Source organism: Melopsittacus undulatus (assembly GCF_012275295.1).
Source record: "Melopsittacus undulatus isolate bMelUnd1 chromosome W unlocalized genomic scaffold, bMelUnd1.mat.Z SUPER_W_unloc_5, whole genome shotgun sequence".
Lineage (NCBI taxonomy): Eukaryota > Metazoa > Chordata > Aves > Psittaciformes > Psittaculidae > Melopsittacus > Melopsittacus undulatus.
Window position 1 is genome coordinate 475607 of NW_022993947.1, and position 12555 is coordinate 488161.

General features: G+C 41.4%; 1 protein-coding gene across 1 annotated transcript in view; it reads left to right on the forward strand.

Annotated features, from left to right (window-relative positions):
• The first annotated feature begins 989 nt into the window (after window positions 1-989).
• Window positions 990-12555, forward strand: part of LOC117438289 (protein BANP-like) — a 167044-nt gene continuing 155478 nt past the window's right edge. The window contains exon 1 of the mRNA XM_034073821.1: window positions 990-1105. The gene's annotated coding sequence lies outside the window, so the exon portion shown is untranslated. The remainder of the gene's footprint in view (window positions 1106-12555) is intronic.

A 12555-nucleotide genomic window follows, 5' to 3' on the forward strand; every position in this document is an offset into this window, starting at 1 on the left:
CCCAGCGCTGCAATAAAGCACCTCATATAACCATTCCGGTGGTTATGTGTCTGTTCTTATGCTAACATTCTGGCAACCCAGATGGGACCTCGCGGGCATTGCTGAGGCGGATTGCGTTTTGATCCTGCTCCAGCTGGCACCGAGAGATTCTCGGGGAGCTATCAGTCGCGACCGACCTCCACTGCTCACGACGGACCTCTGCCATGGTAAGAAAGGTGCTTTTAAGTTGTTTAATTTAGTAATGGTACCAATTTTAGTAACGTATGGTGTACCAACTTCTGGTGAAGTCTGGTCTGGTAAAGCCTGCCAGTTAGACGTGGCGAAAGCTGTGCTTGGTTGGGCTAGGGAGCTCCCGGGGAAAAGCCTAGGTGCCATCCGTTACAGTGGCGAAAGCAGTTCGGCAAATCTGGTCTGGTAAATGCTGCAGGGTGAGTCACGTCCTCGCGGGAGCTGAGCTGCCGGCTCCTGAGCAAGTTCTGTCGAGGACTTAAGGCTTTCCTCCTCGGTGGCTCTTGTCGCTCTGAGGTGAGGCTCCTGGACGCTGATCTCCCCCCGCTCCGGTGTTGCAGGCGTCCTCTCTTTTCCAACCAAGTTAATTCTATAATCACAATCCCGGGGCACATTCAGGACCGTGCTCCTGAGCCAGGGTTTTGTAGAGTCCTGGAGGTTACGGCAGCGCTGGATGTGCAGTATCTCGAAGCGTTGTGTGGATGCCGGGGTGCAATGCATGTGTGGTGCAGACTACCACTCCCGAGATGCCCTACTCCTGCCACGTCTACTACAGGTCCTGGCCTTTTTGGCAGGGACAGTACCGCCATTGCTGCTGCGTTGCCCTCTGGGAATTGTAGTCTTCGTCCGGCGGCGCCTCGGTGAAGGGCGGCCGCGTGGCTAACTGAGCCCTCCCCGTGCGCTTGCTTGGCCTCTCTGGGTGGGTGGGGCTCTGAATCGGTACAGCGCGGTGACGTGTGTGCACTGAGAAGGGGATATCTCGCGAGGAAGTACGCTGTTATCGTAGCTGCTCAACATTACGGGAATTTGGTATTGTACGCAGTAACTGTAATGCTCAGCAGCCGCATGGCTGGGGATGAGCTCTCGGGGGATTAGGGTGAGGTGATGTCTGTCGCCGGGCGTGTAGTTCCGATTCTCCCAGCACTGACCGAGCGTCCGGGCCATGAGGCGGTGGCTCCGGGGAGGGGCTGAGCCGAGGCGGGGAGGCCCCGGGCTCCTGCCCCCTCACCCGGAGAGGGTTGTGGGGGATGGTGGCGAGCAAGGACTTGCCCCCGCCGGGGGACTCCGGAGTTGGTCCCTCCGTGGGGGGCTCCTCGTCGTGGCCGCCTGGCTTCTCGTCTGTTTTTTGTGCGCCCAGGCCTGGGAGGTTATCTCCTTGCTGTATCTCTGTCTTCTACCACTGCCGGGGCGCTCGGCACCCCTGCAGGGCGGCGTTCGAGGTGGAGGGTCTGTTCTGTAGCCGAGCATCGTGCTCTCCTTTCTCTTCCGTCTCCCCGAGGTTTACCCGTTCTGAAGGACGGGACAGGTCGGAGCTCTCCCTCCTTCCCTTCATCCAGTCTTTGGGCCGCGCTGCAGGGAAGGGGCATCAACGGCAGTACTCGCTCCCCTATCCCTGCCGCAAGAGAGTGTTAGCGGCTGGTGATATTGGTGCTGCCGCCTCCCTTTGCCGCTGGCAGGTAGTGGAGAGGGGCTGCTGCTTTTCTCGTACCTGCGAGCGTGTGTGTGAAAATAGTTTCCTTAGGTGCTGTTTTGCGTGTGTGGACATTGAGTCGCAGTGAGGGTTTTTCATATCCGTCCAAGGGTTGGTATTTTCTAGTCTTTTCCTATCAGTGATCTGTTCGACAACTCACTCGGTTTTCCTGTTTTTCCTGATTTTAAATTGAAATGTGTGTGTGTCATGGGTTCAGCGTGGTCATGGGTTCATGTGTGTGGTACTGCGGGAGACTGAGGTGCGGTTTTAAACCACGACAGTGTGTGATTTTTTTTTGTTTGTTCGTTTTTATTTTTTTATTATTAAATTTATTTTAAATTTTTTTTTGCAGTGGGAAGTTTGGTACTTAACCAAATATAGTTGGGAGTTTTTTTGTGGTTTTTTTTTGTGTTTCCCCCCCCCCAAGTAAACAAGCTTATAGAGTTATTAGCAATTGAGTGATTGCTTCAGTGGAAACAGCTTTAAACTTGTTGTAAAATAATAATTTGGAACTTTTTTCGCTACTTTTTTGCCTTCTGTGTGAGGTTGCCTTAGGTGGAGTACCCTGTTGATGTCAGGCTTTCAGGAAGCAAGCATACCTTTGTAGGATTTTGCATACCCAAGCAAGAGTTTAAACAAACAAACAAAACCCAAACAGAACATCCCTTTGTCTTAATAATTTTGTAGCAGTGCCTCTTGAAACAAGGAATTTTCTGTTAGAGAGTGTTAATGTATACTTAAAATGGATATCCATAGAAATTAATAGGAATAACAAGAACTTGATTCTGAAACTGTGAGCCTTATTTCATACATTAAGTGGCATCTTGGCAGTAGATGAGTTTTCAGTAATACATGAGAATGTGTTCCAAAGAGAGCAGTTTATTGAAGAGAGTAAAAAAAGCTGAGTTTCAGAGTATAAAAGTATAAAAGTATTTTGTGTCTTTTTTCCCTTTGTAATTTATAACCTGTTTTACATTAACAGTAACTGGCTTTAATGTCTTAATTATTCAGCCATGTTAACATTGCTGTGTGGTTACAGGACAGGTTTTTAATTATAATGCTGTTTTAAAGGACAAATTGATAAATAGCATTCTGAGCAATTGAATAATAACATTAAAGATATGGTAGTAATATAGTGAGTGCTGATGATCATTTTTCACAGTTGGAAAGGCTTTATCAGCACGTTCTGCTGAGCATGTTTGCAAAAGGCTTGTTTCCTGCCTGTGCCATTTTTAACACAGTACAATGACCTTGTTCTATACTGTTTTGGAGTGATGAGGTGAAGAAAGATGAGTTTATAGTCATGGCCTCACATAACCGTAAGTGCTACAGGTTTACCTTGATTTTTGTGAGGAATAGTGCTGTGGGATTCAGACCTGCGTCGATGACGGTAATATGCTAACATTTGCAAGGACTTGAGGCTGTCTCTGGTCTTGAGTTTAGGGAAAAACTTGTAAAGCGTCGTTTGTGCAGGAAGAATATGTGTCGTTATTGTGTCAGAGCTTGAATGTCTTCAGATCTTTCACTGAAGAATGCCCTGAATTGAAATGGCTGTGATGTTCCTTAGAAAGTAAAGGCTCTCCCACTATGTTTGTTTTGAAAGGAAGAGATGTGTATTTCTCTTTGCACAGAAGCTCTTGTCCCAGAGATCTACAAAAACATGAGCACCAGCTTTATGTGAAGTAAGCATGAACTACTTGTAGGAGGAGACAATGCAAAGGTGATGATTAGTTAGAACAACATGTCAATGTATATACTAAATTTTGCCAATAAATTTTTTTCACAGATTTGATTTCCTTTAGTTTGAAACTTGACATTTAGTTGTGAACCTTTGAAGTAATTTTACTTGTTTTGTTTTTTTAACATATCATTAAAAGATAATCATAATTCTTTTTTCTTAAGTTAAAAAAATGAATAAAATGTCTTTAACATATCAAGCACTTGTTTCCTTCCAGTTTTAGGTTTGTAAAGCTACTGTTAAGCATTTGGTTTTGTCTACTGTTGTTAGACTCACATTATGATGTTTAGCAATAGTGCATGGAAGGATTAACTTTGTAAAATCCTTTGCATTTTGGACTTTAAAATAATTCATAATGTTTGTTGAATGGAATTATTTTATCTTGCTTCCTGTTTGTAAAACCCTTAGACCAATTAAGGGAAAAATATATTAAGTTCAAGTTTTCCTGTATTTTATGATGGAAAAAATAATGCATCTCTACTATCCATGGAGTGACTTCACAGTAACTGTAAGGTTGAATAACCCTTTCTTCACTGCTCCTTAGATACAAATATGCCTTACTACCAAGATACCTCTCTCTAACATCCCATGAATATGTGGTCTTGCAAGTTTAAAGTCAGTGTTACTTTGTGTTCATGGAGGTGGGAGGGGGAATGGCAAAAAAGGATCAAACTATACTAACGAAAGTGTTTCAGAATGTGAAGAACTATTTGCTCTATAATTTTCTACTGCAAGTTTTTCTGGTGTATAGAAGATCAGCAGTATGCATACTAGGAAAAATATAAATTATATTATCCCCCTCTGTTGTAAACCAAACAGAATAAAATGAAGCATTTTGCAGGCATTTCCCTTGAACTGAGGCAGGTGTTTGTCATAGTCCATGGTCCTGGGGTGGCTGCTGCCCTTAGACTGAACAGCTTTCCAAGGCAAAGCCTCTTTACTGCAATGAGGCAATCTAACTGGAAGGTTACAGTATTAGAGAGTGGCTGTTCAGCCTGGAGAAGAGAAGGCTGTGTGGAGACCTCATAGCAGCCTTCCAGTATTTGAAGGGCGCCTATAGGGATGCTGGTGAGGGACTATTCATTAGGGACTGTAGTGACAGGACAAGGGGTAATGGGTTGAAACTTAAACAGCAGAGGTTTAGATTGGATATAAGAAAGGAATTCTTTACTGTTAGGGTGGTGAGGTACTGGAATGGGTTGCTCAGGGAGGTAGTGAATGCTCCATCCCTGGCAGTGTTCAAGCCAGGTTGGATGAAGCCTTGGGTGATATGATTTAGTGTGAGGTGTCCCTGGCCATGGCAGGGTAGTTGGAACTATATGATCTTGAGGTCCTTTCCAACCCTAACTATTCTATGATTCTATGAAATGGCATGGCCATTTAAAGTGTAAAGTACCATCTGTGATACTATTCATTAAGCTATTTTCTTGAATACAGATAATTATTTGAGGGGAGAATAATTACTTTGTGACACTGAAATGATTGGACAACGCAATGAAAAACTGGGCTTTCAGAGGTGCAAGTTGAAAACTGTTTTCTTAAAATCTCTTTATTTCCCATCTTTTGATCTTGATCTATACTTTCTGTCCTGCAAAAGGGAAATGAACTTAAATAATATAAATTGCATAGATGTTCACAAATATCAAATGTGTGCACAGTAAAATAGAATTAAAGTATTAAGCAGGAAGTAAATTTATGGGATAGCTGCTTATTATTGAAATTGCTACTGAAGTGACATTAGAGGTGTGTGTGAGTGCTTTTATCAAGTATGAATTATTATGTAGGTGGTCAGTATTCAGAAGCTTCATTTATTCAGCAAGTTTGAGTGAGTGTTTAAAATTAAAAAATGTTTTACCTGCTTTCTCTCTCCCACTAGCTTATGATGGATTTTTAGAACTATTATTTTTAGTTGAAACACTTTTGTTAGGCTTTTCATTTCCCACTTTCCAAAGGGGGTTCAAGTATGGAATAAAGAGCTGGTATATAGAGCTGTTATTCTTATGTATATATTCCTTAAAATCCTTTTGAGTTGAACCAGTAGTACAGAAACAGTCTTGAAGACTTTCTGACCAGCCCACAGTATTGTTAGCTAGAAAGCAGCTACAAATGTTTCATGTAGACTCTTAAAGAACATTGCAGCTTTTGGGCATCTGCTTTGTGTGGGAAATTAGTTAAAATTGGAGTATTATTTCAGTCTATACCATTAAGATTTAAAATTGTTTTAATATCAGTACACTTTTCCACCCCTGCTAAAAATAATGAAACTCAAATTTTATAGTTGTATTCTCCAGAGTAATCTCTCACGTGCAAGTTTAGGGTCAAAGATCTGGTGATAAACTTGTTCCAGTTTACACATCCTTCCTGGGGGAAAACATGCTTTCTTGATCCTTTGTGAAGCAACTTATGTTTCATGAGCACAGTGCAGATCCCTCTGCTGCAAAGGAGGCTCAGCTGGAGACAACAACATTCTGATATTTGTAATGTGTTTGTACTGCTTGTACCCTTCCTTAGGGTGTATGATTCCTGGAATGGGGTGAAGACTTCACAGCTTTTCTCAGTCAACTTCTTGACTCTGCATCTTTTGAGTAGAAGTGGTGAAGCTTATTTGTAGTGTAACTTTCTCCTGCTGCTCATGAAAATTATGGTACAGTGCAAGAATTTTGGATGATACCTGCTCTGAGTTAGTGCCACAGGGATTTTGTACCTGGTGGTACTTCAGCTACCAGTGTTTTCTGGGGTACTGGCTTTCTAAAGAAAGTTCCCCTCTTCTTCCCCCCACCTCAGCTCTTACAGGGCTTTTACTGAGAAGTGACTTGAGATGTTTAAAAATCTCTGTTATTTTCTCTACATTTCCCCTGCAAGAGTAATAATGCCAACTCTTTTAAAATAACCCCTTTTATTCAGGCAGTTAAGTGCAACTTGGATTTTTTTTGGTGTGGTGTGTTTTTTGTTTGTGTGTGGGTTTAGTTTTTCTGTTTGTGGTTTGTGGCCACTCTGGCTGTGTGGGTAGTCTTGTGTCTGTAAAACTCAGACTTTTTTGCACCGGAAAATGTAGTTGTAATAGGCGTTAACATATTCTTCCTAGCTCACTTGGGAATAATGATATCAAAGATGTGGCAGTGCAGGTGTTGGCATCTGACAGCAGCAAGAATGTTTATACAAGTTCTACAGAGAATTTGTGCTAGAGTTGCTGGTGCATGTGGCCACACACTTGATGCAGTCGCTGCTTCTGCCAGAACAGTGTAAGCTGGTGTGAGCTTGCTGGCAAGCAGGACAGCAGTGTTTCTGGTTTAGTTTGTTGTACCTTGTGTTAGGATTGTGACATTGGTAGTAGGGATTTGTAGAAAATATCGAAAACTTTGTTGGCAAGTTCTAAGTTGACAAGCAGGTGTTCTTTATTGCGGTGCCGGGAAACACAGGGGACAGCTCCTCCAAGCATGTCTCATTCAAGCACCAAGCAAGCTGTGATTATATAATCATTAAATGTACATATTAATTACATTACATGCATATTCATGAAGGTACTTATGCATTACAACATCTCTCTAGAAAATTCTTCCTGCATGCACACCACAATGTGGTAGTGGTCATTGGGGCCACTAGTGGTTGTTTCTTCATCTTCCTCTTCATCACTTCATCCTTTGGCTGAACTTTGGAGTTGGCTAGCCTTGTTGTCCATTTGCCAGCTTCTTAGTTGGTTCTAACTGATTTCCCTAAACATTAACTGAAGAGTTCTCTTCCTTATCATTGTTACAGAGTCCACCTGGAGTCCAGGTCGCTTAGTTACAAGCAAAATGTTTTTCTATTTACAATGAGCTATCCTTCATTCTACCTTGCTTGTTGTTTTCCTGTCTCAGTAGTTTATTACAAGAGTTAGGAAAAGACATCCAAGCAAAACAGTGGCTTGTACCAGGTGGGGTTGAATACTTCTAGGAGTAAAACAATAAAATAATAATGATAATTTGAGCTTTTGTAGCAATATTTGAGAATTTCTGCCTCCCTGTAATATTTTGTACTTCAAAGAAATTTTAAGTTCTTTTATTCTTGGAGCAGCTGTTTCCTTTTCTGTTGCTATCTATATTTTAAGAATTTGTACTGGAGCCTATTAGCATAGCATCTCTGAGTGGTATTTATTTTAGATATCTGTCTCCAGAATGCTATGACTGCTGTCTGTGCTCTCAAAGATAAGTAATGCTTCTGTGGGGTTTTGGGAGGATAAACTTTTTTTTTCCCCTGTGATTTTTGCCTGAACTAAAGATGTCTGTATATTATTTCAAAAAGTTAAAATGCTTGTGTAGTTTTACTATGAAATTTACTTAAAACACAATGTCTTTCCCTTTAAGGTGGATTGAGAATAAGGATGAAAGCTAAACAGATGCTAAGAAAGGTTCCTTTCTTCCTTTGTAGATTTAGTAGTAATAAGGAAGCTGAAGTTCTGATTTCCCCCCCCCCCCCCATTTTCCTCCTGTAAGTGATTTTCAATCTCATATCCTGATAGACTGCAGCTTCAGAGAGTTGGAGCACAAGGGAAACTGGTAGTGCTTGTATTTACAATGCATTTAAATCTGCATGCTATTAAATTGTTGCTTTTTTTAGTATGTTATTCCTCATCTGTTACAGTCCATTAATATTTGCACTGATGTGGCTTATTGGGGAATGCTAATCAAGTGTAGGAAGGTTCTGTTCCAGCTGCCAACTAAAAGCGACTATCTTACAGAAAAAGTCATGCTTTGGGACTATAAAAGTATTGCAAGTCACAGCATAAGACTAAAAGAGCATTGTCAGGTTCTGAACCTTGTAATGCCCATGAATAAAATAATGTTACATGTCACATTATATGAACATTTCCAGATCTTTCCAGGGACTAATCAGAGATTGTCTTCTGTGAAGACACAACAGACTGGTTGATGCAGATCTGCTGCTGAGTTAGCCAGTCTTAAATGTGTGTATGCTGGTTCATGTTTGTTAACACCATCATGTGAGAAATGCTTTGCACTTGGAGTGCCTCTTTGCTTGTTTTGCATCATTTGCTTCCAGAGTGGATTTAACAGAGCTGCACAGAGGTGTTCTTAGGGTAGATTATTCTTTGTACAGAGACTTAAAGCTTAGTAGTCTCGCCGGACTGTTTCCGTGGAGGGACAAGAACTCGGGGCAGTTGAGCAGACTTAAAGCAGTAGAATTAACAAGTATTATGTTCTCTATGGCTATTCACTCTCAGAGGGTGGATGATCTTTATACTATAATCTGTCCTGGGTTTAGCAGTAGCAGTAATTTTATTCTCCTTCTTAGTAGCTGGTGCAGTGCTGTGTTTTTGACTCTTGGCCTGGGAAGAGTGTTGATAACACCAATGTTTTTAGTTACTGCTCGAATGTTTAGATTGACCAAAGACTGTGAGTCTTGTGGTCTGCCAGGGAAGAGGGGAAGCCGGGAGGAAGCAGAGACGGGACACCTGACCCAAACTAGCCAAAGAGGTATTCCATACCACAGCATGTCATGCCCAGGATGTAACAGAGTTACCTTGAAGGGCACTCTCTGCTTGGTTGGGCTCGTTTCGGCGGGTGATATCGTATTCTCTTCCCTTGTTATTTCTCTTTACCATTATTATTATTATTGGTGGTAGCAGTAGTGATTTGTACTATACCTTAGTTACTGGACTGTTCTTATCTCAAACTGTGGGAGTTACAGTCTTTCAGTTCTCCTCCCCATCCCTCCGGGAGGGGGGGGGGGGGGGGTGGGTGTAGAAACTGCGTAGCGGGCTTGCCGACAGGATTTAAACCGAGATAAATCCTTTTACAGCATAAGGTCATTTTACTTCTGCACAAAATTCTTCTCCCAGAAGATGAATCCTCTTGCATGCATGTATCAAAATCATTCTTATAATTGGGCTTGTCTTTGTATTTGATCTGGTTTGCTGTTTCAGAAAACTTTTATAAGTGTCACCAAATCATAGCTCTTTGCAAGGTAAGGACCTTTGTCTCATTGTCACATTCGTGGTAGATATTGGGCTCAGAAAAATGGGCTGATTGGCTAATAGTGGTCATGTAATTAATGTGTATTTGTAAGTAGAAATGACATATTTGAAAATTTGCCCTAATAGAGTTAAAGAAAAAATAGAATGAAGAGGAGGAAAAAGATTTGGCACTTCTGGGTTGGGTAAAGTAAAAAGGCATCCTTCAGCTGTTCTCACACAGGTCAATGTTTGTCATAGTGCATGCTGAAGTATGAGAGTGTTTTCATTTATCAATAATACTGAGAAATATTAGCCAGGAGGGTGATGAGCTACTCAAACAAGAGAAGTTTAATTAAACACTCAGTAGGCTAGAGCTTTGGGAAATATGTTTTTAAAATTTAGTGTTTACCCTTACTAATTAGTATGAAAGAAGATATGTGCATGTTTTTATATATGTTATAAATTGAGACCACAACGGATCGTAATCCAATTAGAATTTTATTAATTATAGCAAGTAGAATATGAGCAAAAACAGCGCTGGACGACAGGGGAGTCTGCGCTCCGCCAACTGCCGTCCTGAGCAGTTCAAACAGCCCCCCCTTATACATCTTTTACTTCCGTGTTCATGACGTAGTTGAGGTACTCTGCGCATGCTTCAGCTGTTGCTAGGGGGTCGACTTCTGCCTCCTGGTGGTCAGTGAGGCTGAAGTAAGAAGTCTTCCTCCTTTATCCCATAGTTAACACCTTATTTATATGTCCTTATATGGAGTGGTTTGTCTTATTTCCGCCAGTTCCTGGAGCATCTTGCAAGCCAGTTCCTGGAATGTCTTGCAGTTATCTTATGTTAGCATAAGCGGTCTCTAGTTTAGTTGGTATAAGCGATTGCGGTTATCCTGTCTCGCATAAGCTGTGTCCGTTGGCTATGTGCATAAGCGATTTTATATCTTCTGTTGCCTAACCTTTACATTGGGCTTAACATATATACTTAACATAAACAATACCTTATTCTTTAGTTTTTCACATATGTTAACAAGGCATTGGATGTTTTTGATTATACACTTTGGAATGGTGTCCTGTTAGACTGTAATCTAATCGGCTGTTTCAGTAAATAGGTTTGCTTACAAAGGGCTGTTCAGAAGAATTATTCTGAATTAATGTTTTTAAATAGATTAAATTGCATTAAACTTGTGTGTGGAAAAGCTAATCTGGAATTCAGGTGAATTTAATTTATTGCTTACAAATACTAATTTACTTAATTAAAGGCTACTTTAATTTGTGTTAAGTGTATCAATTCTGAGTAAGAGAATTGGCAGAGATTGTTAGTGCACTTTATCTAATCTACTTAAATTTATACCTTTAGTTGTCTCTGTTTCTCTGGGTGTTGCAGTACTAGAGTCACCTCCTAGCAAGTGGTTGTAGGAAGGCTATGGGCTTTTTGCTCCTCTCTTTGGCTTTGTTTCTGAATATGAAAAGCTGGGAACAGGGAGGAGTGTCTTCTCTTTCAACTCATAGCACTGGGTTCAGCAGTAGCAGTCATTTTTCTCCTTAGTACGTGATGCAGTGCTGTGTTTGACTTTCAGCCTGGGAATGATGGTAATAACACCACTGTTCTTAGTTTTAGTTGTTGCTAAGTAATGTTTACTCTGACCAAAGACTTTCTGAGACTCATGCTCTGCCAGGGAGGAGGGGAAGAGGGGGAGGAAGCAAAGACAGGACACCTGACCCGAACTAACCAAAGGGGTATTCCATACCACAGCATTATATAAACAGCCCATTATATAAACTGGGGGAGTTACCCGGAAGGGCTAGATCACTGCTTGGGTCAGGCTGGATGTCGGTCAGTGGGTGGTGAGAGGTTGTATTCTCTTCCCTTGTTACTCCATTTATCATTATTATTATTGGTGGTAGCAGTAGTGGTTTTGTTATACCTCAGTTATTGGACTGTTCTTATCTCAATCCATGGGAGTTACATTAATTTGATTCTCCTCCCCATCCCTCCGGGAGCATGGGGAGGAAGAAAGTGGGGAGAGTGAGCAAGCAGCTGTGTGGTTCTGAGTTGCTGGCTGGGCTTAAACCATGACAGTTCATAAAGAGGGAAATTAATATTTTAAAGTTTTGGTGAGTGATGAAATAGACTGTATTTATTATTAAAGGTTTAGTTATGCCATGTTGATGCTTGTTCCATCTTGGAATCTTAAGACTGTGTTCTCAAATTTTTGAGGGGAAAAAAAACCAATCCCAGAACAAAATCACAACAATTTTGTGATGTAAGAAGCAACTAATGCTATATGCTTGCTACATATGATAATTTCCATTCATTGTGATTAAAACCTGAGTCAATTTTTATTTTGTGTTGCTTTATACAACAGGAATGGGTTTCTGGTGGCTTTATTATGCAAGTTTACTGAAGTTGTGTCTGGCCTGGGGTGAGGAAAGGGCAGACAGTAATGAAGCCGGTCTAGGAACTGGCTGCATGATGCAAGAGATCTGAAGGGTCAGAAACATTTGAGGTAACAAATTTGAAGGCACCCAGGGCTGAGATAGGAGAAAATCCCTCAGATGTACACAATAACCTGTTCCTCAGTTTTTGCATTGGGTCAGAGTTGAAGCAGTCTCTTCCAACCCTCCAAAAATGCTCTGGGAGAAGTGATGAGTGCAGTGCAGATCAGCTGGAGTCATTGTGAGTCCAGGGCTGTAGTGTGTTAATGAAATATTTGCCATTGTCTGGTATGAGCTGTCTTCCCATACTTCTCTCGCAGATAATGGCAAATTGACTATGAAATAGTGCTGCTTTGCTCCAACTTCCACATGCTGGCTGGGGGAGAAAAAGAGCACGTTTCATGTCCTTCTTGCAGTTTATCCTTGGTTTCTTGACTTTCTGTTAATATCTTTTTCTTATCACCTGGAATAAATATTAAGCTGTATTTCAGCATTGGTGGCTTAATGCCAATGTACGTATACTTAGTTTGGAATTAATGGGAATTAGGGTTTCAGCCAGAAGAAGGAAGGGGGGGGGTGAGCCTGGGAGCACATAGAGAAGAAGTGTTTTGCATGAGGAAATGCTGGTAAATGCTTCACTGAATAAAATGTGTGGAAAACTATATTGGCAAAGTTATTCTTATTTGGACATTGCCTTCCTAATCCATGTGTCTAGTGTTAGGAACAGAA